We start from the raw sequence: 26,474 nt of genomic DNA, 5'->3' as shown, positions 1-26,474 counted from the left end.
GCCGGGAATCAGAGGGCTCTGGGCTGTCTGCTGCGGCGGGCCGCCCAGAGCCTTTTAAATCCCAGCCGCGGCCGGGAATCAGAGGGCTCTGGGCTTCCCGCTGCAGCAGGCAGCCCAGAGCCCTCTGATTCCCGGCCGCGGCTGGGATTTAAAGGGCTCTGGGCTGCCTGCAACCGCGGGGAGCCCAGAGCCTTTTAAATCCGAGCCGCGGCCGGGAATCAGAGGGCTCTGGGCTCCCCGCCGCAGCGGGCAGCCCAGAGCCATTTACAGCCCCGCCGCGGCCGGGAATCAGAGGGCTCTGGGCTGCCTGCTGCGGCGGGGAGCCCAGAGCCCTCTGATTCCCGGCCGCGGCTGGGATTTTAAAAGCTCTGTGCTCCCCGCGGGTGCAGGCAGCCCAGAGCCCTTTAAATCCCAGCCGCGGCTGAGATTTAAAGGGCTCTGGGCTCCCCGCCGCAGCGGGCAGCGCAGAGCCCTCTGATTCCCGGCTGCGGCTGGGATTTAAAAGGGTCTCAGCTCCCCCCGGTTGCAGGCAGCCCAGAGCCCTTTAAATCCCTGCCGCGGCTGAGTTTTTAAGGGCTGCGGGCTCCCCGCGGTTGCAGGCAGCCCAGAGCCCTTTAAATCCCAGCAGCGGCTGAGATTTAAAGGGTTCTGGGCTCCCCGCCGCAGCGGGCAGCCCAGAGCCCTCTGATTCCCGCCCCGGCTGGGATTTAAAAGGCTCTGGGCTCCCTGCGGTTGCAGGCAGCCCAGAGTCCTCTGACTCCCAGCCGGGGCTGGGATTCAAAGGGCTCTGGGATCCCCGCGGCTGCCAGCAGCCCAGAGCCCTTTGAATCCCAGCCTCTGTCCGCTGATTGCCCCCTCCCCAGACCCCTGCCCCAACTGCCCCCCAGAACCTCCACCCCCTATCTAAGCCCCACTGGTCCTTGTTCCCCAATTACCCCCTCCCGAGACCCCTGCCCCTAACTGCCCCTTGGGACCTCAGCCCCTATCTAAGCCTCCCTTCTCCTTGTCCCCAACTGCCCCCTCCTGAGACCCCACCCAACTTCCCCCCCGCAGGACCGCACCCCCTACCTGTCCCCTGATAAACCTCTTAGACTCCCATGCCTATCCAATTGCTGCCTGTCCCCTGACTGCCCCTTCGAACCTCTGCCCCATCCAACTCCCCCTGCTCCTTGTCCCTTGACTGCCCCCCGGAACTCCCTACCTCTTCTCCAACCCCCAAACCGCTTACTGTGCCACTCAGACCAGCGTATCTGGCTCCATGCAGCTCCAGACAGTTGCTGCCATGCTCCCCCATGGAGCCCACAGCCCTCTCCCACCCCCAGCACCTGCCTTCCAGATTTGAACACCTCAAAATTCAGGAGTGCTCAAGCTCGGTTTGGGCAGCTTTTACTTCATTTCTCCCAAATCAGTTTCCCCTGCAAGGTGCCAACTGAAGGTGTTGGAGAACAGAGAGATCAGGTGGCCTCCTAATGCCTGGAAAAGAGACAAAGGCCGGAGGAGGGAGTGTCAGTGCCTGTGCGGACTTCTGGGAAGTGCACGGTGTGGAAGGGGATGCTGTGATGCTTTGGAACATCTCCATACAAAGCCAGTCAGGACTCTGGGGGAGCCTCCTCTCTCGGAGCATACTGTCTCCAGGGCAAGAAGCTTACACCTTCCTGGGTCTGACCTCGGAGCATTCAGCATGCCCTTCCACGTCATGCACTTTCCAAAGTGAGTCTGCCCAGGCTGGTCCTGGGGCAACCAGAGGTCGCTGCACCCCAACTCTGCAGTCAGATGTGACTCTCAGCCAGACAGTAAAACAGAAGGTTTATTAGATGACGGGAACACAGTTTAAACAGAGCTTGTTGGTACAGAAAACAGAACCCCTCTGTCAGGTCCATCTTGGGGGGTGGGGAGCCCAGAACCAAGTTCTGGGTCTCTCCCAATTTCCCCAGCCAGCTCCAAACTGACACTCCCTCCTCTGGCCTCTGTGTCTCTTCTGGACAAGGAGGCCACCTGATCTCTTTGTCCCCAACACCTTCAGTTGGCATCTTGCAGGGGAAACTGAGGCACCCACACAGTATTCAGAGAAAATATTAAGAACATTCCCACTTCATCACAACAGATGCAACAAAATATAATACCGTATATTGAAGTAGGCAAGTGCTGCTTCTGACTTTCCACTTTTAATTGACCCTTGTAATCTTGTGGCGCTGACGCGTTGTAGCTTCATTTTATATCGGCTTACAGGGCGGGAGCGGGGGGGCACCACCATTTTGGGCCCCACCAAAAATTATACAAACCTGCCGCCTATGTGTGTGTGTGTGTGTGTGAGAGAGAGAGAGAACTTTTTGGGCTAAGTGCTACCTGAAAGAGGCTTAAGACTGTGAGCAAAGTCGCACTAGCCATGGAGACCAAAAATGTTGCCTAGCTTCAATCCTAACTGACATTACCCTGAATTTTGGCTAACTGTGGGGGTCAGAAGGGAGCAATGCTACATTACACTCTACCCATAGAGGCAGGCAGCTGAATTCCCTGGCATCTGCCCATTGCTGCTTCCAGCTGATGCACCATCATTGAGGCCAGGGCAGCGCAGGGGAACAAAGAGGTGCTCAGCTGCCCAGTGAACCCTAATAGTGGAGGGGAGCAGCCATGCAGGGAAGGGGGCCTGGTAGGGAAACAGAGGTTGATTTAACAGCTGTTGCCATTAGTGTCTGTTCCGTGCTGGGGATCCTGAATGAAGGTGGCGAGGTGGAAGCGGTTGCAGCAGCTGAGGGGAGAGCGTTGGAGGGTTTCAGCAGGCCAGAGACGTGCGAGGGCAGCACTGGGATCATGGGGACTGTATGTGTTAGCGCAGGCAGGGAGCTGAAGTCTGTGTTCCAGCTCCCACCTCCTCATAGTGGGTCCTGAAGATCTGTTTGGGGGCTAGGCAGGCGGGCAGGCATCAGAAGAGCCCGATCTCGGGTTTACACGCTCCTGCTGCCTTACAATGGGCAGCAAGTCAGCGGTGGGCTGGGGACAGAACCCAGGCGTCCTGGCTCCCAGAGCGAGGCACGGGCCTGGCCTCTTGCCCGTCCCGCCGAGGCCCAGTGTCCCGGCCTAGTGCCGGGCTGCGGCGCGGAGCGGCCCCCGGCTCTGCCACCCCGCCTCCGCTACGGCGCCCAATAGCCGGGGCTGGGGGCGGGGCCCGGCCGTCGCCCCTCCCCCCGCTCCCCGACGGGCGGGGCGGGGCCGGGCAGCTGCCGCTGCTGCGGGAGGAGGCCGGAAAATGGCGGCTGGGGCCCAGAGTGAGTCTCAATGGCAACCGTCCCGTCCTCCCCGTGCGGGCTCCTTTGCCCCCTCCCCTGGGCGTCCCCTTCCCCACCAGCCCGCCCCCCCGTTCGCCCCTTTTATCCCTTGCAGCCTCCACTGTTGCCCACCCGCAGCATGTGACCCCCACACCAGTGCCCCCGCCCCCTGTAGTAACTCCCCCCATAACTGCCCCCCCTGCAGCAACTTCATCCCCCCGTGGCACCTGCTCCCCCCCACCTCTTGCCCCCGTACCCGCCCCCCTACTGTCACCAATTCCCCCTCCCCCTACTGCATTATGTCCCCCCACTTGTGAGTGTACCCCCACCCCCAGAGCCCTTTCTCCGGCAGGGCAGGGCCCTTCCGGGGTGGGCAGAGCTGTCGGCTCACACGCTGTGATTTATCCCTGTTCCCAACTGGCTGGTGAAACCCAAAGTGATTTAATGGAAAAGGCCCTTTCAACTTGGGGGAGGGGGTAGCTGGACACACCTGGGGTTTGGGCTCTAATCAGCACCTAGAAGTCCAGGGGAGCTGTGGATGCTCAGCACCTCTGGGCATCTCGAGTCAGGCACCAAAATATCCAGCCACCTTTGAGATTTGATCTTTAATTCCCTTCTATTTATTAATATGTGTATTACAATAGTTCCTAGAGGCCCCGGCCCAACACATTGTGCTGAGTGCTGGACGGCTGTGCTGGACAGAGATTGGGCCCCCCATTGTACCAGGCACTGCACAGACCTGATTGAGACTGGGGTCCCCATTGTGGTGCTGCACAGACCCTGACCAAGAGCAAGCCCCCCCACCCCTTGTGCTAAGTGTTGCACAGACACACGGGGAAATACAATCCCTGCGCCCAAAGTGCTTACAGTCTAAACAGACAGGAAAGATCATCCCCTCTTTTATAGACAGGGAAACTAAGGCCCAAAGAGACTGAATTACTTGCCCACACAGTATCTGCTTGCATCCGAAGAAGTGGGTATTCACCCACGAAAGCTCATGCTGCAAAACGTCTGTTAGTCTATAAGGTGCCACAGGATTCTTTGCTGCTTCTACAGAACCAGACTAACACGGCTACCCCTCTGATACTTGCCCACACAGGGAGTTCAATGGCAGAGCCAGGAGCTGAGCCCAGATCTCCTGGGTCCCAGTTCAGTGCTTCAATCTTGGGTGACATTGGACAAGTCACTTCCTCTCTCTGTGCCTCAGTTTCCCCATTTGTAAAAAGGGGATAATGATGCTGGCCTTTAAAGTGCTTTGAGAAAGTGTTGAAAAGTGCTAGATAAGAGCTAGGGATTATTATTTAACCACTAGACCATCCAATGTTTAAATGATTGAAATCTTTCCTTTAACAGTTTTCCCTCTTATAAATGATTTGTATTGTGACCTGAATCAGGATCAAAGCCACGTGAACAGCATTCTTTGTTCATATGGATGGGAGGCTGATTGGGGGTGTGTGTGTGCATATTTACCCAAATCTATTTTTATTTGATTGTGTTGTGTTTTTTTTAATGTCACAAAGACATTTCTTACTGTGTTTTGTAAAACTTAAAAAAAAAAAAAAAAACATACTGAATTTGGGCCTTAAACTCAGGGAATGTTAAGTTAAATCTAGGTGTGGAGCAGAGTTTGTCATTTGGCCAAAGTAGTTTTGGTTGTGCAGCATGCAGAGAAGGGCTTCTAGGCTGCTGAGGGGAATGGAGAGCCAATTTTATGAGAGGAGACTGAAAGAATTGGGCTTGTTTAACCTGGCCAGATGAAGCCTGAGAGGGGATCTGGTTGCTCTCTATTAATACATCCATTTGGGAGGGGATCCCAGGGTGGGAGAAGAGCTATTGAAGCTAAAGGACAGTGTTAGCAGAAGAACCAATTGTCATAAACTGGTCAGGAATAAATTTTAGCTGGAAATGAGAAGAGGGTTTCTGCCCATCAGAGGAGGGACTTCTGGAGCAACCTCCCCATAGGAGCAGCGGGGGGCAAACAACCCAGTTAGAGCATGGAATTTGGTACATTTATGCCCAGGATTATATGAAGGTGTTGCCTGAAGTATCTGGGACTGGACTTAGTGACCCCACAGTTGCCTTCCAGGACTATGTCCAAGGGTAATTGACTGATGCTGATTTTGTTGGTCCAGACTGAAGGGCTAAGACTCAGATTTTAAAAAAGATATAGGTGCCTAAAGATGCAGATTTCAATATCCCCCCAGGGGACCTACGTGGTAAAATTGGGAGCTAGATTAGACGCTTCCAACATGTGAGCTAACACTTCCTAATGCCGTCCCTTTTATTCTAGTCCAGACAAGGCCTTGGTGTGAGGAATTCCACGAGAGCAGTGTGATCTAGTGGCCAGAGCACTGGACTGGGGCTCGGGATACCAGCGTTCTGTTCCCAGCTCTGCCACTGGCCTGCTGGGTCACCTTGGGTAAGTCTCTTTACTTCTCTATGCCTCAGTTTCCCCATCTGTGAGAATGATACTGACCTTTTGTAAAGCATTTTGAGCTCTACAGAAGAAAGGTCTATAGAAGAGCTAGGGTTTATTAGGATTATCAGCTATTCTGTACAGAGCAGTGGTTCTCAAACCTTTTTTTTGAAGCCCACTTGAAAATTACTGAGGATCTCGGTGGACCACTTTCCAAATGTTGTTTGTACCGTTAGCTAACTATTGTAAAGCGCTTTGGATAAAAGCACGCTATAAAAAAACCCTTAATAATTAATGGTTTTTGTTCTACAAATAAAAGCACACAACTCATATTTTAATATCAGTAGTCTTACCTTTCTAATGCGATGGATGTGCCCTCTCTTCCTCCCCCTGGCAGCCCCCAAGCTGGGACTGGGAAGGAGGGGGTCTCTCCCTGGCAGCCATAGCCCTGGAGCTGGGGAAAGTTGCCTCTTGCTCTGGCCACCACATCCCAAATTCCCCCCACCCCCTCTTCTCACATCCCCCCGGGCCACCACCTCCTCATCTTACATGTGCATCTTCTCCAGGGTCCAGGCACCTAATTAGTGGAGACACGCCTGCACGACTCCACTAATTAGGTGGGTTGCCCTTCATTCTCTTGTGTGCAGCTGCCCAGGTGTGCACCTTAGAGGAAACTATCCACGGACCACTTAAATGGAGCTCGTGGACCACTGATGGTCCATGGACCACAGTTTGAGAACCTCTGGTTAAAAGCAATGCACCTGGGGCTGGAGCCATCTCATATCAGAGTTTCTTGTTTCATCACCTATAATCTGCTGGCTTCAATGGACCTGCACCAATTTACACCAGCTGATGAGCTGGTCTTTAGTGACTGGGATTTTGAGGGCATTTCTGAGCCAAGGGGCAGCCCAAGCCCATTAATAGAACTATGCCATGGTGGGAGTTTTTTCCTTTAAGCATTAGTTTTGAGGTATTTTTAGGGGCCCTCAGAAAAATATCACGGCTTAAAGGTGTTAATATTTGTGAGTGAAACAAGTAGAGAATATTATTTCTTTTGACAGTGGCTCTCCTCATGTGGAAGCCGTTAAAGCACTGCTCTTTTCATAGTTGAAATAAATCGCCCTCGAGGGAGGTTTCTTTTGCTAGTGGGCACTGATACAGAAAATATCCTAGTTGTGGCTTGCCTAAAACTCGACTGGAAAGGAAGGTGGAGAAAGGAAACATAAACCATAGAGCAACTGGGCATTAAATACCGAAGCCTGTGAAGAACTGAGCACTCTCAGCTCCCTGAGCCATAAGTAGGAGCCCAGCATCTTTCAGCATGTTGTACAAACCGGGAAATAGTGAGTAGAAGCAGGGAAGTGATTTTACCTCTGAATATGGCATTGGTGAGACCCATACTGTGTCCAGTTCTGGCCTCCACATTTTAAAAGGGAGAAACCAGAGAATGTGCAGAGAAGAGGCACAAAAATTATTTGAGGGCAGGGAAAAATTGCCTGACAGAGAGCAACTTAAAGAGCTCAATGTGTTTTTCAGAAAGAAGATAGTGAGGTGACTTGATTATAGTATGTAAGTACCTTCATGGGGAGATAATCTAGGGCAGGGGTCCCCAACCCCCGGTCCGCGGCCCGGTACCGGTCCGCGGCCTCTTAGAAACTGGGCCGCGAACCGACCCAGTGGAGCTTCCGCAGGCATGCCTGCGGGAGGTCCAGCTGAGCCGCGGGACGAGCGCTCCCTCCGCAGTCGTGCCTGCGGGAGGTCCGCTGCTCCCGCGGCTCAGCTGGACCTCCCGCAGGCACGCCTGCGGAGGGTCCGGCAAACGAAACCGGTCCCTGGACCCAAAAAGGTTGGGGACCCCTGATCTAGGGTACTAAAGGGCCCTTTAGGAAAGAGAAACAGAGCAAGACCTAATGGCTAGAAGTTAAAGCCAGACACATCCACATTAGAAATAAAGCTCAATTTTTTTTTAACAGGGAGGGTGGTTAACCCTTGGAACAAACTCCCAAGAAAAGTAGTGGATTCTCCATTTGAACTCCAGATTCGATGTCTTTCTGGAAGATGCTTTAGTCAAACACAAGTGATTGGACTCAATACAAAAGGGTAACAATGGAATTCTCTGGCCTCTGCTGTATAGGAGGTCAAAGTAGGGCCTTGTCTTGCTGGTTTAGCTGTACTGGCAACCCCCCATGTAGAAGCAGTTTATAGTGGAAAAAAAGTCCTTTTGCCAGTATAGTTTATACCAGTTCCCCAAGTGAAATAATCTATTATAGCAAAAACTGCATCCCCAGGGTTTTCGCTGGCTCAGCTGTATAGCTACGCCAGCAAAACTTCTAAGCATAGACCAGGTCTAGTTGACCTAAAGTTTCTCGTGGCTTTAAAATCTATGTATCTATGTTGTAGCTATATCCCAGCAGGCCGTGTGCAGTTTGGCTGTACCACTGGGTGTTGTGTTTTCCACTCACCCTGCTGAGGGCTGCTCGAAAAGCAATGGGATTCAGCTGCTGGGGAACTCATGTCTCCGGGCGACACAATGTTCTCTGCAGCCTGGGTTCAGTGATTGTGTGTTCCTGATCTCTGGAACTTGCAGTAATAAATGTGAGATTTCTGAGGCTGGGTAAGGTGGCAAGGGCTGGAGGGAAGGGCCCCTCTCTCATTAGCAGGAGGATTGGCAGTTGCTATGGCACTGGAATGATGGCTTTTTGCTGAGTGCCAGTGCAGCCAGTAGGCGACCCCAGGTATAGGATGTAGCAAAGAGATCTCCATGCTGGCAAACAGCCTGTCTAAAGTGGACATGTTTGGATTGATGTAGCTAAGTGCATGCAAACCCCCAATGCACTGCACTGCTGCAAAATGGAGTTTACACTGGTCCCACTTACTCAGCTTCCAACCCTGACATTCCACTGGTGCAATGGGCATCGTGAGGCATAAAATCCCGATGACAGAGAGAGTGTACACAGAGGAGGCCCTTATGCAAGTAGCTGCGGGCATGCTCCAACAGAGCAAGTGATCTACCAGGTGCGTCCCTGAGTCGTGCTGGTATTTCCATCCAAGGGCCGCCCTAGCTCTTCCACTGCACGCAGGGGTGGCGCTATCTTTTTTGCTGCCCCAAGCACGGCAGTTAGGCAGCCTTCGGTGGCTTGCCTGCGGGAGGTCCCTGGTCCCATGGATTCGGCATACCCGCTGCTGAATTGCTGCTGAATCCGCGGGACTGGCAGACCTCCCGCATGCAAGCCACCAAAGGCTGCCTGACTGCTGCCCTCGCAGGGACCGTCAGGGCGCCCCCCCGCGGCTTGCCGCCCTAGGCACGCGGTTGGAGCACTGGTGCCTGGAGCCGCCACTGACTGCACGCCCCTGGTTTTGGTAATAAGGGTGCTCAGAGTGGATCCCTGCTGTGTGCAGGCCAGCTGTGTAAATGCTCTGCCCCTCCTTTATGAAATAGGCCATGGAAAGTTTAGTCTGCGAGGTTGGTTTATGCCAGTACATATGATTGGCCTTAGTGTGGCCTATCCTTCACTAGGAGAAAAGGTGTGTTCTTACTATGTGTTAGCCAGCAGGTGGTAACTAACACCAGGGAAAATACGACAAAGCTGCTCAAAAATTTGACGTATCCGCTTTCTCAGTATTTCTTTTCTGAAATTAATTGTTTTATTATTTAATTTTGAAATTGTCATTTCGTTTTGATGAGGTTGAAATGTTTGGTTTCTTCTTTCGTTATATTATAATTTATTGTGTGTCAGCCCAGCACTTAGCATAACAGGGTTCTGGTCTGTGACTAAGGCTCCTAGGCACGATGGTAATACAGGTAATAGAACAGAATGTATAAAAACTGATAAAATCGTAACGGCCACACTGAAATGTCGTTCTGATGTTAACAAAAGGAAGTATTTTGGAATTTTCATTTCATGGTCTATTTTGATTTTGCTCTGATACGGGATAAAAATAAATTTGGAAATGTTGGAGTTTCCCATAGAATGGAAATTCTGAGTTTTGATCCACGCTGAAGACAATATGTAGTATTAACGAAAGGCCTCTGCAGTCAAGCAGACAAAGATCTAACAAGATCCAATGGCTGGAATTTGAAGCTAGACAAATTCAGACTGGAAATGAGATACAAATTTTTCCAGTGAGGTAATCAACTGTTGATTGATTGTGGATTGATTCTCCATCGCTGGCAATTTTAGAATGACAATTGGATTTTTTATTTTTTTTAACAGATCTGTCTTAGTTCAACCAGGAATTAGTTCAGTGCTATGGCCTGTTATATAGGAGGTTGAATTAGATCAGAGGTGGGCAAACTATTGCCCGTGGGCCACATCCAGCCCATGGGACCATCCTGCCTGGCCCTTGAGCTCCCAGCCGGGGAGGCTAGTCCCCCCCGTCCCGTCCCCCGCTGTCCCCCCTCTCCCACAGCCTCAGCTCACTGTATTGCTAGCACTCTGGGCAGCACGGCTGCTAGCGCCTGCCAGGCAGTATGGCGGCATGGCTGGCTTCAGGTGGGCAGCACAGCTGTCAGACATTCTACTCTGAGTGGCATGGTAAGGGGACGGGGAGCAGGGGGGGTTGGATAAGGGGCAGGGGGTTCTGGGGGGCTGTCAGGGGACAGGGAGCAGGGGGCGGTTGGATGGGGCAGAGGTTCGGGGAGGCGGTCAGGGGACGGAGAACGGGGGGGGTTGGATAGGCATGGGAGTTCCAAGGGGCCTGTCAGGGGTTGGGGGTGTGGATAGGAGTCAGGAGACAGGGAGCAGGGGAGGTTGGATAGAGGGTAGGGTCCGGGGCGGGGGGCGGTCAGGGGACAAGGAGCAGGAAGGGTTGCATGGGTGCGGGGTTCTGAGCAGAGTGGGAAGTGGGAGGGGACAGACAGGGGGAGGGGGCCAGGCTGCTTGGGGAGCCACAGCCTTCCCTACCTGGCCCTCCATACAGTTCTGGAACCCTGATGTGGCCCTCAGGCTAAAAAGTTTGCCCACCCCTGGACTAGATGGTCACAATGATCCCTTCTGGCTTTATAATCTGTGAATCTGGGAACATGTCTTAGCGGGTCAAGGTAAGAACTATGGGGGAGCTCAGGGTTTTCCCTGTCCTTCTGACTCACATGAAAATTACAGACTGCCTTTTCTTCATTAGTTAACACAAAGTAACATCCTAACATGAGGTGAGAAAACACCTTTTTTCCTTGTGTCGATGATCCTTGGAATGCGTCTTTTAACTATTTAACAAGTCTTTATCCTTTTAGTACGAGTCCAGCAAGCACCAGTATAACATGAATGAAAATGTAACAGAATAATATCAAATAATGTTCAGATTTCATTGCACATTCTCAAAGCAATTTACAAATGTTAAACCCACTTAAGTATCAGAGGGGTAGCCGTGTTAGTCTGGATCTGTAAAAGCAGCAAAGAATCCTGTGGCACCTTACAGACTAACAGACGCTCCAAAACGTCTGTTAGTCTATAAGGTGCCACAGGATTCTTTGCTGCTTTTACAAACCCACTTGAAAGTCTCCTATCAGATAGGTCAGCATCCATCTGCAAGACGATGATAAAAATACACTGAAGCTCAGATTGGTGTAGTGAATTGCCCAAAGCCAGATACAGTTACTTACTCCTGGGGGAATTCTGCACCACTATGCAATGCAGAATTTTGCAGAAATTAATGTTGTGTGCGTAGAATTTCCCCACAGAAATGGGGTGTAGTACTGCTGGCCGCCAGTAGGGGCTTCTGGACCTGGCAGAGCCCAGCTTGCTCATAGAAGACACTGCGGGGAGAGGATGGGGGAGCTAGAGAGTTCCCAGCAGCTCCAGTTCCCTGCACGCCCTAAGGGAAGGAGACTGCGGTGGTGTGCAGGAAACTCCACACAAGCCTGGGGCTGAGCATCGGGCTGTTTCTCCCTCTGGATGCCTGGGCTTTGGGGTGGGGGGTGTCTGGGCTAGGTCAGGCCCCGTGGCTGGGCTCTCGGGGAGGGGGTGTGGGTATCTGGGTAAGTGGGGGCCCTGTGGCTGGTCTCTGGGGGGAGGCGGTGTGGGTATCTGGGCAAGAGGGTCTGTGGCTGGGCTTTGGGAGGGAGGGGGTTCAGGTGTATTGGTTGTGGGGGCCTGCGGCTGGGCTCTGGGGGGAAGGGTTGTAGGTGTCTGGCTTCCCCAGCTGGGCTCGGGGTGGGGGTGCAGAGAAACAGGAACTGGGCTGTCATAAGGGTTTCTTTAACTCTCTACTCCTGGGGGAATTTTTGTGGTTGTTTGTAATGTTACAGACATACTTGCTGACAGGTATTTTTAAATAAATTTCCAAATAATTGAAATTGGCATGATTATGTACTGTTATTTTCACAAAAAAAATTTGCAGAAATTTAAAATATTGTGCACCAAATTTTTATTTTTTTGATGCAGAATTTTTAATTTTGATGCAGAATTCTCCCAGGAGTAATGAGAACCAGGAGTCCTGATGCACAGTTACCCTCCTGTGTTAACTCTAGAGCACATTCCCCCCTCAGCTGGGAATAGAAGCCAAGAGTCCTAACTCCTAGACCCCTTGCCCAGAACTTTATTCCCAGAACTGGGAACAGAACCCAGGAGTCCTGGCTCACAGCCCCCCTGGTTTAACCACCAGAGTACCTACATTTTCATCATGTGGTAAATACAAAATTATGGTCCCTTGATACTATATGCTACACAATTCTGTGCCCTGATCTCCAGTCCCTGGAGCTATTTCAGTGCTGCTTGCTTTTAGCAGCTTTCCATTCATGTTGCTTTTTGGTGTGAATTTTTGCTGCCTCAGCCCCTTCTGTTCTAAATTCCTGCTTTCTGCTCAACTGTGGCCATTCTCTCTGGGATGCAACTAGCGAGGTCCAGGCAAGGAATGGTTTGATAGAGCGCTTTGTATACTACAAGATTACTGAGAAAACAAATGGACTTGTGTTTCCCCACTGCTTTGTCTGCTGGTTAAAAAATGGTTTGAACAGTGAATTCATAGCTGGATTGAGTCTTGTGAGGGTGTTCTGGCTGAAAGGGGCCAGAGTTTCAAAATCAGCTCTGTACTCACAAACCAGCATTGTAATATTATTTTTTACTGCTACTACAGTAGTGCGTTGGGTCCCCAGCTGAGATCACAGCCCCATTGGGTTGCATAAGGCCTTGTCTGTATGCAAAAGCTGCACCCGTGTAGCTAAAGCAATCCAAGCCCCCTAGCGTGGCTGGACCTATATTTGTGCTGATTTCCTTAAGCGAAGGGGAATAAGCTATACTGGTATAAGGGACTTTTATCCCAGTATAACTGCGTCCACCCTAGGGGTTGGACCGGTATCACTATATCAGTAAAGAAATCACTGCCTTAACCAACAGTGATATTGGTACAAAATCAATGTGTAGATCAGGAGTCCCTGACTTTGGTCTGGACCCCATTGTGCTAGATACGGTACACACACATATCAAGAGCATATCTAAATGAGAAAATTGCTCTGATTATATTTAAGATATTATGTTAAACCATAGCAAATATCCACATTGTCCCTTTTATTTTTGGTTTAAAAGAGGTGTATTTTGGTTTAGCGTAGGGATGCAGTTTTCAAAAATGCCTAAGTCCCATTTTCAAAAGTGACTTAGGAGCCAAAGTCACATTGAAAGTCACTGAGGACTTGTTTACCTGGGTAAATTGACCGTGGTAGCTCTACAGAGCACTAGACAGAACTCCCTGTGAGGACAGTTTATTCTGGAATAAAATCCCTCTTATTCTAGAATAAAGTGTCCACATGGAAGAGTTTTATTGGCATAACTACTATAGTGAAATAATTATTCCTCTGTAACTATGCTGGGAAATTTCCCTGTGTAGCTAAGCCCTTAGTACCTTCATAGGGAGAAAATCTGGGGTACAAACGGGCTCTGTAACCTAGCAGAGAAAGGCAGAACAAGAACCAATGGCTGAAAGTTAAAACCAGACACATTCCAATTAGAAATAAGACACAGTGCCAGTGATTAACCATTGGAACAAACTCCCAAGGGAAGTGGTGGAGTGGTGGATGTCGGGAAGATGCTTTAATCAAACCCAAGTTATTGGGCTCAGTACAGGGGTAACTGATCTCACAAAACTAAGTGATTGGGCAACAAAATGGCAAATGAAATATAATGTGGATAAATGTAAAGTAATGCACATTGGAAAAAATAACCCCAACTATACAGACAATATGATGGGGGCTAATTTAGCTACAGCAAATCAGGAAAAAGATCTCGGAGTCAGTGTGGATAGTTCTCTAAAGATATCCATGCAGTGTGCAGAGGTGGTCAAAAAAGCAAACAGGATGTTAGGAATCATTAAAAAGGGGATAGAGAATAAGACAGAGAATATATTATTGCCATTATATAAATCAATGGTATGCCCACATCTTGAATACTGTGTACAGATGTGGTCGCCTCATCTCAAAAAAGATATACTGGTATTAGAAAAGGTTCAGAGAAGGGCAACTAAAATGATTAGGGGTTTGGAGAAGGTCCCATAGGAGGAGAGATTAAAGAGGCTAGGACTTTTCATCTTGGAAAAGAGGAGACTAAGGGGGCTATGATAGAGGTCTATAAAATCATGAGTGATGTGGAGAAAGTGGATAAGGAAAAGTTATTTACTTGTTCCCATAATACAAGAACTAGGGGTCACCAAATGAAATTAATAGGCAGCAGGTTTAAAACAAATAAAAGGAAGTTCTTCTTCACACAGCGCACAGTCAACTTGTGGAACTCCTTACCTGAGGAGGTTGTGAAGGCTAGGACTATAACAGAGTTTAAAAGAGAACTGGATAAATTCACGGAGGTTAAGTCCATTAATGGCTATTAGCCAGGATGGGTAAGGAATGGTGTCCCTAGCCTCTATTTGTCAGAGGGTGGAGATGGATGGCAGGAGAGAGATCACTTGATCATTGCCTGTTAGGTTCACTCCCTCTGGGGCACCTGGCATTGGCCACTGTCGGTAGACAGGATACTGGGCTAGATGGACCTTTGGTGTGACCCAGTATGGCCGTTCTTATGTTCTTAACTGGATGAAATTATCTGGTGGTCAGACTGGATGATCTAATGGTCCCTTCTGGACTTAAAAACTATTAATCTTTTATTCCCCCCACCGCCCTCATTTATTGGGAATTCTGGTCCCAAACTGAGGAGCCAGCTGTACAGGCACCTGGATGAAGATGTAAAGAAGCACTTTACCCAACCTTGCAACAAAGGGGTTAGCCTGTGCTCCTGTCCCCTGCAAGCATAACTTCCACCCTCCTGGTTACACACGCACTGAACTGGGAGCCTCCAGAGTTCAAAGTATGAGCTACTACAACTTGAGCCGAAGAGCCAAGGCTCTGTAGCTGACGTTGTAACAGACTCATGCCCACCCACCGACCAGTGGGTTATACAAGTGTCTGTGTCCCTGCCGTGGGCAGAGAGCAGTGGTCTTTTTGTTAGCGTTCCACCTGCTTTGCAGAGGCTTTGATGAATGGAATGGATTGGCCACTAGCTTGCCTAAGTGCCAGCTGTGTCCTCTGCAAAAATTATGCAGTGTTTTGTCTGACAGCAAAGCCTCATCTAAGCATGTGCCACTCCTGCAGCTACCATACCATGCAATGCGCTGCTGAGGCAGGGGGCCGCGACGGTGTGCTTTTTATCTTGTACAGGAATGACGCCACTGCTCTTAAGCAGCATCTTGAGCTAGGACTCCTGGATTCTGTTTCTGACCCTGAGAGGAAGTATTGCCTAGTGATTAAAGCAAGGGTCTGGGAGCCAGTTCCGTTCCTGGTTCTGATAGAAAGCAATATCTTGATGTTATGGACGGGGCTGTGGGAGCCAGGACTTGGGGGTTCCTCTTCTTGTCTCTGGGGGTGGAGTATTATCTAGAGAAGGGACTCTGGGAGCCAGGACTCCTGTGTTCTCTTTCTGGCTGCAGTGATTAGAACAGTTCTTTCCCCAGCTCTCTCCTTGACTTGCAGTTTGACCTTGTTTGAGACACTTATTGTTGTCCAAATCTCTGATTCATGTCCCACATTGGTGAAAAATGTCTAATACATGTCTATTCTTGGGAAGCAGTGTTGCCTAGTAGCTAAAGATTTATTTAATTTATTTAAAGATTGGGTCTTAGGAGACTGGTTCTGTTCCTTCTCTGCCACTGGCCTGCTGGGTGTACTTGGACAAGTCACAGCCCTGCTCTGTGTCTCAGTTTCCCCACCTGTAAAATGGGGATATGATACTGCTTTCCTCTGTAAAGGGCTTTGAGATCTGCTGATGAAAAGCATTACTAGAGAAGGGCTAAGGACTATTCGAGGTGGGTTGAATCCAGGTCCAAACCCCTCCTAGATTAGATCCAGTGCCTTAACAGTGACATCTTAAAAATGTGACCGCTACAGCATATGAAAGTTCCTGGTGCTGTGGCACACTCTGTCCAAAGAGCTGGCGAATTAACCTTGTGAATGTAGTGTCAAACCACATGTGTTGTCACCAGTCTTGGTTACCTTTGGCAGCAGTGCTATCCCTGTGCTAGGATGATAGGAATAGCCACAGCAGATCAGACCAGGGGTTCGTCTTGCCCAGTATCCTGTCCTCTGCAGTAGCCAGTACTGTAAGCTTCAGAGGAAGATGCAAGAAGTTGGGAGTAATTCCCCCACCCCACAGAAAATTCCTGCCTAACCCTTGTCAGCTAGAAGTCAGTTTATGCCTGAAACGTGAGGGTGGGAAGGATGGTTTTGTGGGCTGAGATTAGGAGGTCTGCCACTGACTCCTCATTTGAACTTGGGCAAATCATATCCCTCCTCTGTGCCTCAGTTTCCCCATCTGTAAAATGGAATAATGACCCTGATTTCCTATGTAAAGCACTTAGATAATGCTCCTGCCACCCTCAAAGACATTGGTGTTGTAAGCATTTCTAAAGGAAGGATGGCTTTTTGAAGTGAAATGGCACTTAGGACACCGGGGTTCTCACCTAACTCTGCACCTGTGAAGGGCAGTGCTTTTGTAGCTAAGGCACTGGACTGGGATTCACGAGATCTGGGTTCGATTCCTGGTTTTACCACAGACTCCCCATGACCTGGGGCAAGTCACTCCCCTTCTCTCTTGTCTCGGTTTTCCCATGTGTAAGATAGGGAGAATGGTGCTTTCCTATTTCACAGGCCAGGGGGAGTTCTGAGTGACTATGAGATGCCCAGATACGATGCCCATGTGAATAGGTAGACAGAACCTGAAGGGAATGCCAGGTAATTGTAATTGTCCTCATTGTTGTTGTTATGCGTATTGCGGTTGTGCCATGGGCCGGCACCTCATTGCACTAGGCACTGTCCAGACATAGATCAAAAAGCCTCATCCCTCCTTTCTTTCCAATAGGTCCAATAGCAGTCATCAGGCTCTTTACATGAGTGGACTGTGACGTCTTAAAGTCACAAGTACCTGCCCTTTGGAAACTCCGTGCCTGGCATCTTCCCTCTGTTTGTTTTTGACACGGCTAATGGTGCAGAATGATTTAGTGATCTCTGTGCTGTAACCAGCCAGATGGTGTTTTTGCTAACTGCACAAATAAACACGTCAGGCTGTCGAGTAGGCGAAAAGGGTAGTGACTCTTCCCCCCTCTCCCCCCGACATTTACCCAAGGGCTGGATCGCAGGCTCAGCGCTTCAGCAAACACGTCTGGAAACAAATGCCAAGTGCAGGTGTCCTGCCAGCCATGCAGCAAGAGGCAGGTTCAGTGGTGCCCGATGGAAGGGGACAAGGGATGGTTATCACATGAAAGGCACTTTGTGTTTTCCAGGGGGATTCACATATACTCCGTGAAGTTATTTACAGCAGGGCAAAGCAGGGTGTAAATCACTACCCACTTGGACCGGGAGCTTTTCTTGCTCTGATTTCATTGGACACATCTACACAGCAATTAAACACCAGCAGCTGGCCTGGGTCAGCGGACTTGGACTTGCAAAGCTCAGGCTACGAGGCTGTAAAATTGCTGTGTTGATGTTCGGATTCATGCTGGAGCCTGAGCTCTGGGACCGTGCGAGGGGGAGGGTCCAAGAGCCCAGGCTTCAGCCAAACCTGAATGCCTACACAGCAGTTTTTAGCCCACAAGCCCAAGTCAGCTGACTTGGGCCAGCCATGGCCAGCGCCCTAGGTCTTTTATTCCAGTGTAGATGTACCCATCGATTCCAAGGCCAGAAGGGCCCACTGTGATCATCTAGTTTGACCTCCTGTCTAATACAGCCCATAGGATTAATTCCTGTTTGGACTAGAGCAGATCTAGAGCATAGTGTAAAGGAGTGTGCAAAGTGCAGGCTATTGTTTCTGTTCTTAAGAGCTGGCACTGCAAAGAAGCGAAGTCAGACAAATGGTGGGAGAAAGGGAGACAGCCTGCAGAGCAATTAGAAGGATCACCATGATATGCAGTCTATTAGTTATTATGGGTATTCGAGTAGCATCTAAGGGTCCCACCTGAGATCAGGGTCCCTGATTTGTCAGGCACTGCATGGAGACCCCTGACTGATGGGAGCTGCGGAGCCAGCGCTTGGGGCGGAGTGGGAGCAGCATGCAGAGCCGCCTAGCCGCGCCTCTGCCTAGGAGCAGCAGGGACATGTCACTGCATCTACCCAGATGTTTTGGCTCATAATTGTTTTCAGCTTTGTGAAATTGGCTTTGTTAAAGCACCACATATATATATTTATTATGCCTGCACATTATAAATGTACCTAAGCTTGTACCATTCATTTTTATTTCTGTGATCAGTTCTTCTTTATTTGTTAGGACAAGGTCTAATAAGAGTTCCCTCATGTTGGCTGCAACACTTTTTATGTTAGGAAATTTTCCTCTATAATGTTTAGAAGTACTGAGGATGTTTTAGTACTGGTAGCATGAGACCTTCAGTTTGTGTCACTCAAACTGAAGTCCCCCATGATCATGCAAGTTTTTGCCTTACACATTGTAGATTGGTGTGTAATGAGGCAGTCATCCTGTTCCTTAGTATGATTTGGTGGTCTGTAGCAGACACTGACCAATATCCATCTTGTACTTTATCTGTTAGGACATTGATCCATAAGCATTCAAAATAATTTTCTTACACATTTTCAATGACTTGGAAACAGGTAATGCCATTTGTGACATAGAGTACCACTCCTCCTCCCCTTCTGCCCACTCGATCCTTCCTAAATAGGTTATAACCAATGATTTTAACATTCCAATTATGTGAATCATCCCATCAGCTTTCAGTAATAGCAACTAGATCGAATTTATGCCCATAAATGAGCCATTCCAATTCCTCGTTTGTTACCCAGGCTCCTAGCATCGGTATATAGGCAATTCAAAAATTTCTTTTCCATGTCCTTTGGTTCCTTTATTTATTTTGTTTCCAACATCTTGATTTTGTGCTGGGTGCTTATATCTTCCCTCTTTTTACCCTCCCGTTTTGTTATTAGTTTAACCCGTGGTGACTGCTCAAGCCAGCCTGTCCTCGAAGAGATTGGTTCTCCTCCTACTGAGGTGGAGGCCATCCAGACTATACAGCTTCTCTCCCATAAAAGTTTGACCAATGTTCCACAAAACCAAAACCCTCCACCACTTACCTAGCCAGTGGTTCACTTCCTGAATCTTCTGCCTTCCTTCGCTCATGGGAAGGAAGGATCTCGGAGAATCATAGAATCATAGAATATCAGGGTTGGAAGGGACCTCAGGAGGTCATCTAGTCCAATGCCCTACTCAAAGCAGGACCAATTCCCAACTAAATCATCCCAGCCAGAGCGTTCTCAAGCCAGGCCTTAAAAACCTCTAAGGAAGGAGATTCCACCACCTCCCTAGGTAACCCATTCCAGTGCTTCACCATCCTCCTAGTGAAAAAGTTTTTCCTAATATCCAACCTAAACCTCCCCCACTGCAACTTGAGACCATTACTCCTTGTTCTGTCAGAAGATAGCTTGAATTTTCTTTTTCTTCACCACACTTCTGAGTTCTCTGAAGTCATCTGCTATATGCAAGATACCCTGTGACACAGTGTCATTAGTGCCTATATGAACCATTGCCAGTGGAACCTTGCCCGTCAACTTCAGAAGCCTATCCAGTCTTAGAGTGACATCTGGGAATGCAGCACACTGTCCTATTGTCTGCCTGTCCCTTGCAGAATGTTCTTTCAGTTCTTCTGAAAGAAGATGGAGTTTGAGGGGGGAGCCTTAGGCCAGGCACTGCACAGACCGCTCCCCCAGGTGAAGGTCGGGGCCCCCCATTATGCCGAGTGCTGCACTGTTACAGAGAATATATAATCTAAATAGACAAAAGGTGTGGGGGGAAACTGAGGCACAGAGCGGAGAAGTGACTTGCCCAAGGTTACTGAGCACTGCCAGAGCTGAGAATAACCCAGTGTTCTGAGTCCCAACCCAAGTTCAACCTTCCTCTCTTCCCTCCTGCCTGACCAAAGAAGACTGTGTTCTCGCAATCATATGTCTCATATATGAAATGTAATTCAACAGTTTGAGATTTGTTCCCCAAGGCACAGGACCGGCCCCAAATATCCTCCATCTCTGAGCTTTGCTTGTTACAGGAAGGGGCTTGTGGGGGATGGGTGTGAAAAATTCACCTATGCATAGGGATAGCACCAGGTCTAGGCGTCATCCCCTAGTGCGGAGTCCTGCAAAAACGCCAAGGGGATGAGGGGTTGTTTGCTGGAGATCTGTTTTGACTGGCATTCACAGGAGATCTAATCTGACTGGTTTATGGACAGCCAAGGTTCAGAACCCATCATCCTAGATGGAACGAGTGATCAGGCGTTATGTCTGGCACGGCAGTGTTACGTACAAGAATCCCTTTAAATAGCTTGTGAACCCTCTAGTGGTGCTCATTGTGTTTTGTGTCTCAGAACCCAGCCAGAGCAGCAGTGTGTCTAGGTTTGAGCATTATATATAGTGAGCAAACGTGATTACTGTTTGAGTCCCAATCTTCCAGTACCATAGCTGCTTGCATTATCCCCTTCCCGCTCCCAGGGTTAATGCCGAATATCATTTTGAAGCATCCCATGTCCTTGGCAGGTCCCCTTCTCCCTAGTACAAAGGAAGCAGGTGAGGACGAAAGGGAAACATCCACGAGATCTATGCTGTGCTGGCGAACCACAGCTGTTTCCCGGTGCTGTCACTTTCCGATATCCTGTCTAAATTCCCGTCTTTTCTTTCCTGAGCTGCCAGTGTTCCACTTCTCACTGAGGTTATTTTTAACTTCACAAAACCGAGAACTATGAAATTCCGGCTATTGGGGCTGCCTCAGACTTGTGACGGAGTGGGGGTGAGGGTGGAAAGAGCCTGAGCAACTCTAAGGAGCTTTGGAAAGTCAAACAGATGGCAGCTCTGCTTTTATCTGTAATGGCAAAAAAAAAAAGACACCATTCATAACCTCCTTGACAGACGGGTCTCAGACTGTACAATCCATGCTGCTAGTTGGAGACTCTGTGTTTGTTTGGTTTAGAAATACATCTGCCACAACAAGCCAGGCAGATAAGTTTGTATTATGCCGTGCTAATTTTCTGTCCACCCAAGAAGCGGTTACAGCTAGCTGGCTTGCTTTCAGAACGGGAAATCATTATAAAAAAAGGCAGGAAAGCTTTGATTCCTTTTCAGAGTTGGATATATGATGAGAAAGGGTCCTGGCTCAGTTGCCATGGCGATGAATTTAACTGTTTGATGGGGATGCAAATTGAAAATCAAATTATTGTTATTACGGTCATGCTGCACAGGTCCCACCACTGGGATCATGTTGTGTCAGGTGCGGTGCAGGCTCCCGGCCAGGATCAGGGTCTCCTGTTGTGTGTTGGGCACTGGCCAGTGTTGGGGGCCCACGTCATGGCAAGCACTGCACAGACCCACTGGCAGATCGAGGCCCCTATCATGCTGGGCGCTGCACAGAGTAGGAGACAGTCCCTGCCCTGTAGAGCTTACTGTCTAAACAGGCAAAGGAAGAATTGACAGAAGGTCGCTCACTTTGTTGCGTCTGTCGGCCGAGCTGATTGCACACATCAGGGGCTCCTCGCCTTCCTCTATTTGCAGCTCCCAAGCTACCTGGGTGCCACCTTCTCATCCCCCTCTATTTCAGGGGCTCCCCGCAACTCCCTCCACCCTTTCCCTCATGCCAGGGGCTCTCTGTGCCCCCTTTCCCTCTTCCAAGGAGTCTGTGTGCCCCCATTCCCCACTGTCCCCATAACAGGGTCCCCCATTCTCTGCGTGCCCCACCTTTTCCTCTCCAGGATTATTTATTTTCTTTCTCTCTGGGAGATAAGTCATCCAGACTGTCAATATTTTAAATGTAATTGGGAAGATGGGCACAGCTGAGGTGCAATTACAGCTCTGGTGGAAGCTGCTGGGTCTGCTCAACAGACGACAGGGCCTCTGGGTGTCCCCCTGTCTGGTTTTCTGATTGTCATCAAAATCCATAGGCTTCTGGTCATTGATGCCTAGAACATTCCATGAAATTTAGGTATTGCTCTGATGTGGCCTTCAGAAGTTATCATGTTACAGCCAAATCCAAGTTCTGTGCAGTTTTTTCCTCATTTTAGAGATGGAGAAACTGAGGCCCAGCCAAAGTGACACTGGGGATCTGTGACAGAGCTGGGAATTGAACCCAGACCTCCTGAGTTCTTGTCCAGCTCCTTAACAATAAGATCCTTCCCTAGCCCAGTGACTACACCATTTAAGTCAGAGGTTCACAAACTGGGGGTCGGGACCCCTCAGGGGGTCACAAGGTTATTACATGGGGAAGTGCGAGCTGTCAGCCTCCACCCCAAACCCTGCTTTGCCTCCAGCATTTATAATGGTGTTAAATATATTAAAAAGTGTTTTTAATTTATAAGGGGGGTCACACTCAGAAGCTTGCTGTGTGAAAGGGGTCACCAGGACAAAAGTTTGAGAACCACTGATTTAAGTTCTATAGAGAGGGATTTTGCGGTGCATAGGCCACACACTGGACCTTTGCACAAGGGTAAATTTCACCCAAAGTGTATGGTGGGACATGATTACAGTCCAGGCTAGAGTCTGCTGCAAGGGTCAGTCCAGTCCCTTGCCTAAAGGCTGCAGTGGGAGGTTCTGGAGGTGAGACCTGGCTAGGTGTGAAGCAGACAATCATCTATGTTGACTTCTCACAAGGTTGTGTCTTGTAAGCAAACTGGGTTCCCCAGAGCTCACAAAAGCCATAGATTCTCAGATCATAAGGCTAGAAGGGACCACTGACCAGCTAGTCTGACCTTCTGTATAACACAGGCCATAGGCCAGCCCTGAATTAATTCCTGTTGGAACTAGAGCAGATCTTACAGAAAAACATCCAGTTTTGAATGGAAAATTGCCAGTGATGGAGAATCCACCACAGCCCTTGGGAAGTTGTTCCAATAGTTAATGACCCTCACTTTAAAAATTTGTGCCCTGAAGAATTTGTTTATCTTCAACTTCCAGCCCTTGGATCTTCTTAGACCTTTGGCTGCTAGACTGAAGAGTCCTTCATCCAGTTTCTGTTCCCCACATAAATACTTATAAACTTATAAGCTCTTGGAGTCTCCGACTAGCAGACCTGCTTTCCAGCCCTGCAGTCAGTGCAGGGTTAACACGTGCACAGCAGCACTCAAAATGTTTGAGCCCAGGAAAGCTGCTGATCCCTCATTTCACAAAGCCCAACTCCCTCATTTGAAGCGTTTCACAATTCTCCTTCATCTGCTGCTTGCTCGGGTGATTAACAGGGGTTTTTATTTAACGCTGGGTGGCCGGGCCGCTGTTTTGTTGAACAGCCTAGTGGGGGGTGGGGTGGAGAGCTGTGCTTGCAGCCTTTCAAAGAACCAAGAAAGCAGGATTCCATAGGGTGTAATTCACTGCACTACATTGCTGCCCAAATCGTAGTCTGAGGTTTTCACTGTCTTACTATTTATAATTTGGTCTTATTATTTATAGTAGGCCCCCACTGAAATTAGAGCCCCTATTGTACCAGATGCTGCACAGCCACCTCTCCCAACCCCCCCACCTTGACCTGACTCCCAGCCCCCCTGCCCTAAGCAGTAGACCCCAGTCCCGTCCCAGAGCTGGGGATAGAAGCCAGGAGTCCTGACTCTCCATCCTGCACGGCAGTCCTGCACGGCAGTCCTTCCCTTGGCTCTCAGGTCCATGCCAAGCTGGGTTCACAGGAAATTTGCCTGTGAGAGGGAGAGGGGTCACTGCTGGGCAGGGTCATCAGCACATGTGGAGGGGTTGGCAGAATGGCACAAGCTGCCCCCCACCCCATCCTTCCAGCAGCTGCCGCACGAGGGTCTGGAATGCGACCGTCGTGTTATTCTTGGCCGCTTATGACGTAAATGCCTGCCTGTTTGTTCTGGTCGGCAGAGTCTCCTTAACAAGAGCCTCACCGCCCCACTCTCCCCATGCTCTGAACACTGATCCCCCTGCACACTCTCCACACCCCCATTTCCCCCTGCTCTGCACACTCATACATTAGCTCAGTGCTATTATCTCTGTCAGGGCATGCAGGCTCTGGCATCCCACAGCGTGCACCTCTGCTTCCATCCCCATGATCTTGTCTTATCTTTGGCAAATTTCATGTCCCTCCAACATTGAGCTGCAGTGAAATCAGCTGTGAGCTTTTCAGGGTTAAAGCTAGGGAGCATGGGGGAGACCCCCTCACACAGAGGGGAGCTGCCACTCTCCCTACCTCCTTCACCCAAATCCTTATCTGCTGGGAAAATCCCTAGCTGATATCCTGTTCTGGGCTCTGTCCTGGAGATAGAGGTTGGATAGGATCCATAGCCCAGCAAGGGGGCAGAGATCCAGCTTACAGAGAATGGAAATGACTTTCACAAGATCACTGAGCTGGGAATAGGACTCAGGTGTCCTAATTCACAGACCTCCACTCTAATTCATTAGACCTCACTCCCGCCCCAGAGCTGGGAATAGACCCCTGGAGTCCCGCCTCCCAGGCCCCTGTGAACTGTGCAGCACCCAAAAGTGTGCACCCCAAAGGCTCAGAAACCAGAATGCAATTTTTTTAAACACTGTCATGATTGTGAAGTCAATCTTGTGATTTTTGGAGCCTGGCTCATTATCTTTGAACCGCTCAGTGTTGGAGACACTATGAAGGCAGGTGTTTGGATGCAGCCCAAGCATCAGCGCCTGGGCTGTGCACCAGTTTGGCAAGCAAGAGTGGCTTGTCCGGTGAATGACATGTTTCCCAGCCTCCTTCTGCTTGGCTCCTGTGCTGACGGGAAGCAAGGCTGTTCCCTTGGGGATGCATGTGGGCTCTGGGTTCCGTGATGAAAGTTCCCATCTATTGTTATTTGTTGTTGATGATTGTAGGCATCTTTTCCCCAGTTTAGTCAGGAGGGGCAGCTGGGGTTCATAGATTCCATAGAGTTCAAGGTCAGAAGGGATCATGTAGTCTGACCTCCTGTGTAGTACAGGCCATTAAATTTCATCCAGTTACCCCTATATTGAGCCCAATGACTTTAAAAGAGCAAAGCATTTCAGTCCTCAATGGACTAAACTATTGTGTGCCCCAGGCAGAGACTGAGGGTCCCCGTTGCCTGAGGCCCCTGCTGTGGTAGGGACTTGATGAGATGAGATATGTCCCCAGCAGGCAACCTGCGTCCCATGCTGCAGAGGAAGGTGAAAACCTCCCAACGTCCCTTCCAATCTGATGTGGGGTCAGGTTAGGAATTTTCCCCAGATCTGGCAATCAGTTGGACCCTGAGCATGGGATTAAAATACACCAGCCAGGCATCTGAGGCAAAGGATTCCCTGAACCACCTCAGAGCGTTGGTCCATCCCAGTAAGGATCCCAGCTCCAGCTGCGGCCTGTCCCTGATGCTTCAGCAGAAGACAAACATACCAACCCAGAAGACAGATGGACTTCGGGGATAAAATTAACCCCTGCAGGTGACCAGCTGAAGCCCTGAAGCATGAGATTAGATTTGAGTCGTTGGCTTAATGCAGAGCTGCAATTTCTAGGGGCGTGTTGAGGGCAATGCGCGGCTGTATGCCTGATGCTGCAATTGGGTAAAAATCCCTGCTTGACATCAGTGGGAGTTTTGCTTGAGCAAGGCCCCCAGTGTTGTCTGTCCACAAGACCCCCTTCCATTCTGTATTTAAAACATTGGGTGGGGGTGCAGGAGACTTGGGTTCAGTTGCCAGCTCTGCCACAGACTCTGTGCATGACCTTGGGCAAGTTACTACCTCAGTTTTCCCATCTGTAAAATGGGGGGGAATAACCCTTTTTTTCGCCTAGTCGGACTGTGAGCTCTTCAGGGCAGGGACTACCTCTCTCTCTGTGCCTGTGTGGTCAGGAAGCCCTTTGTGGTGATGGCAGCTCCTGATCTTGGTGGGGTGGGGGTGGGGGGCTGGTGCAGTAATAAATAGAAGGTGACATGGAAAGTTTTACTTTTTTTTGATAGAAAATTGGGGGCTTTATTAAAATGTTTCCTGAAAAGCATCTGCCTCCTATCAAAATACCAGCTGCCCAAAAGCCAACATATTTACACTTGGAGATGCTTATGCTTCAGGTGCATCATGTCCCCATTCTCCTCTATGGGCTAGGGTCCTTGGTCAGAGTACATCTCCCATGATGCACCTGACCAGGGACTCCCATGGTGTCTTTCCAGGAGGAGAGACCACAGTGCATCCTGGGATACATAGTCTGACCAGGAAGCCCAGCCCATAGGGAATGGGAACATGAAGCACCTGAAATATAACTGCCATGAGGCGCTGCAGCCGCTCAGCAAGAAGGGAAACCATGGTGCATTGTGGGAGATGTAGTGTGACCAGGGACCATAGCCAGGGCTAATGCACATTGTGAAATGAAGGCAGAGAG

At 49.6% G+C, this 26,474-nt stretch overlaps 1 protein-coding gene across 5 annotated transcripts in view; it reads left to right on the top strand.

Annotated features, from left to right (window-relative positions):
- The first annotated feature begins 3,129 nt into the window (after window positions 1–3,129).
- DNAJC4 (DnaJ heat shock protein family (Hsp40) member C4) overlaps window positions 3,130–26,474 on the top strand; it is an 80,548-nt gene continuing 57,203 nt past the window's right edge. For 4 of the 5 annotated variants that reach the window (XM_045022774.1, XM_045022773.1, XM_045022771.1 and 1 more), the window contains exons 1-2: window positions 3,130–3,266; window positions 5,557–5,685. The gene's annotated coding sequence lies outside the window, so the exon portion shown is untranslated. Of the gene's footprint in view, window positions 3,267–5,556; window positions 5,686–7,655; window positions 7,783–26,474 lie in introns of those variants that run through there. The other variant, XM_045022772.1, reaches the window with a different exon arrangement.

The sequence above is a fragment of the Mauremys mutica genome, chromosome 7 (genome assembly GCF_020497125.1).
Source record: "Mauremys mutica isolate MM-2020 ecotype Southern chromosome 7, ASM2049712v1, whole genome shotgun sequence".
NCBI classification, from domain to species: Eukaryota; Metazoa; Chordata; order Testudines; family Geoemydidae; genus Mauremys; species Mauremys mutica.
Note: the sequence above shows the minus strand (reverse complement) of the source record. Positions and strands in the feature narration are given on the sequence as shown.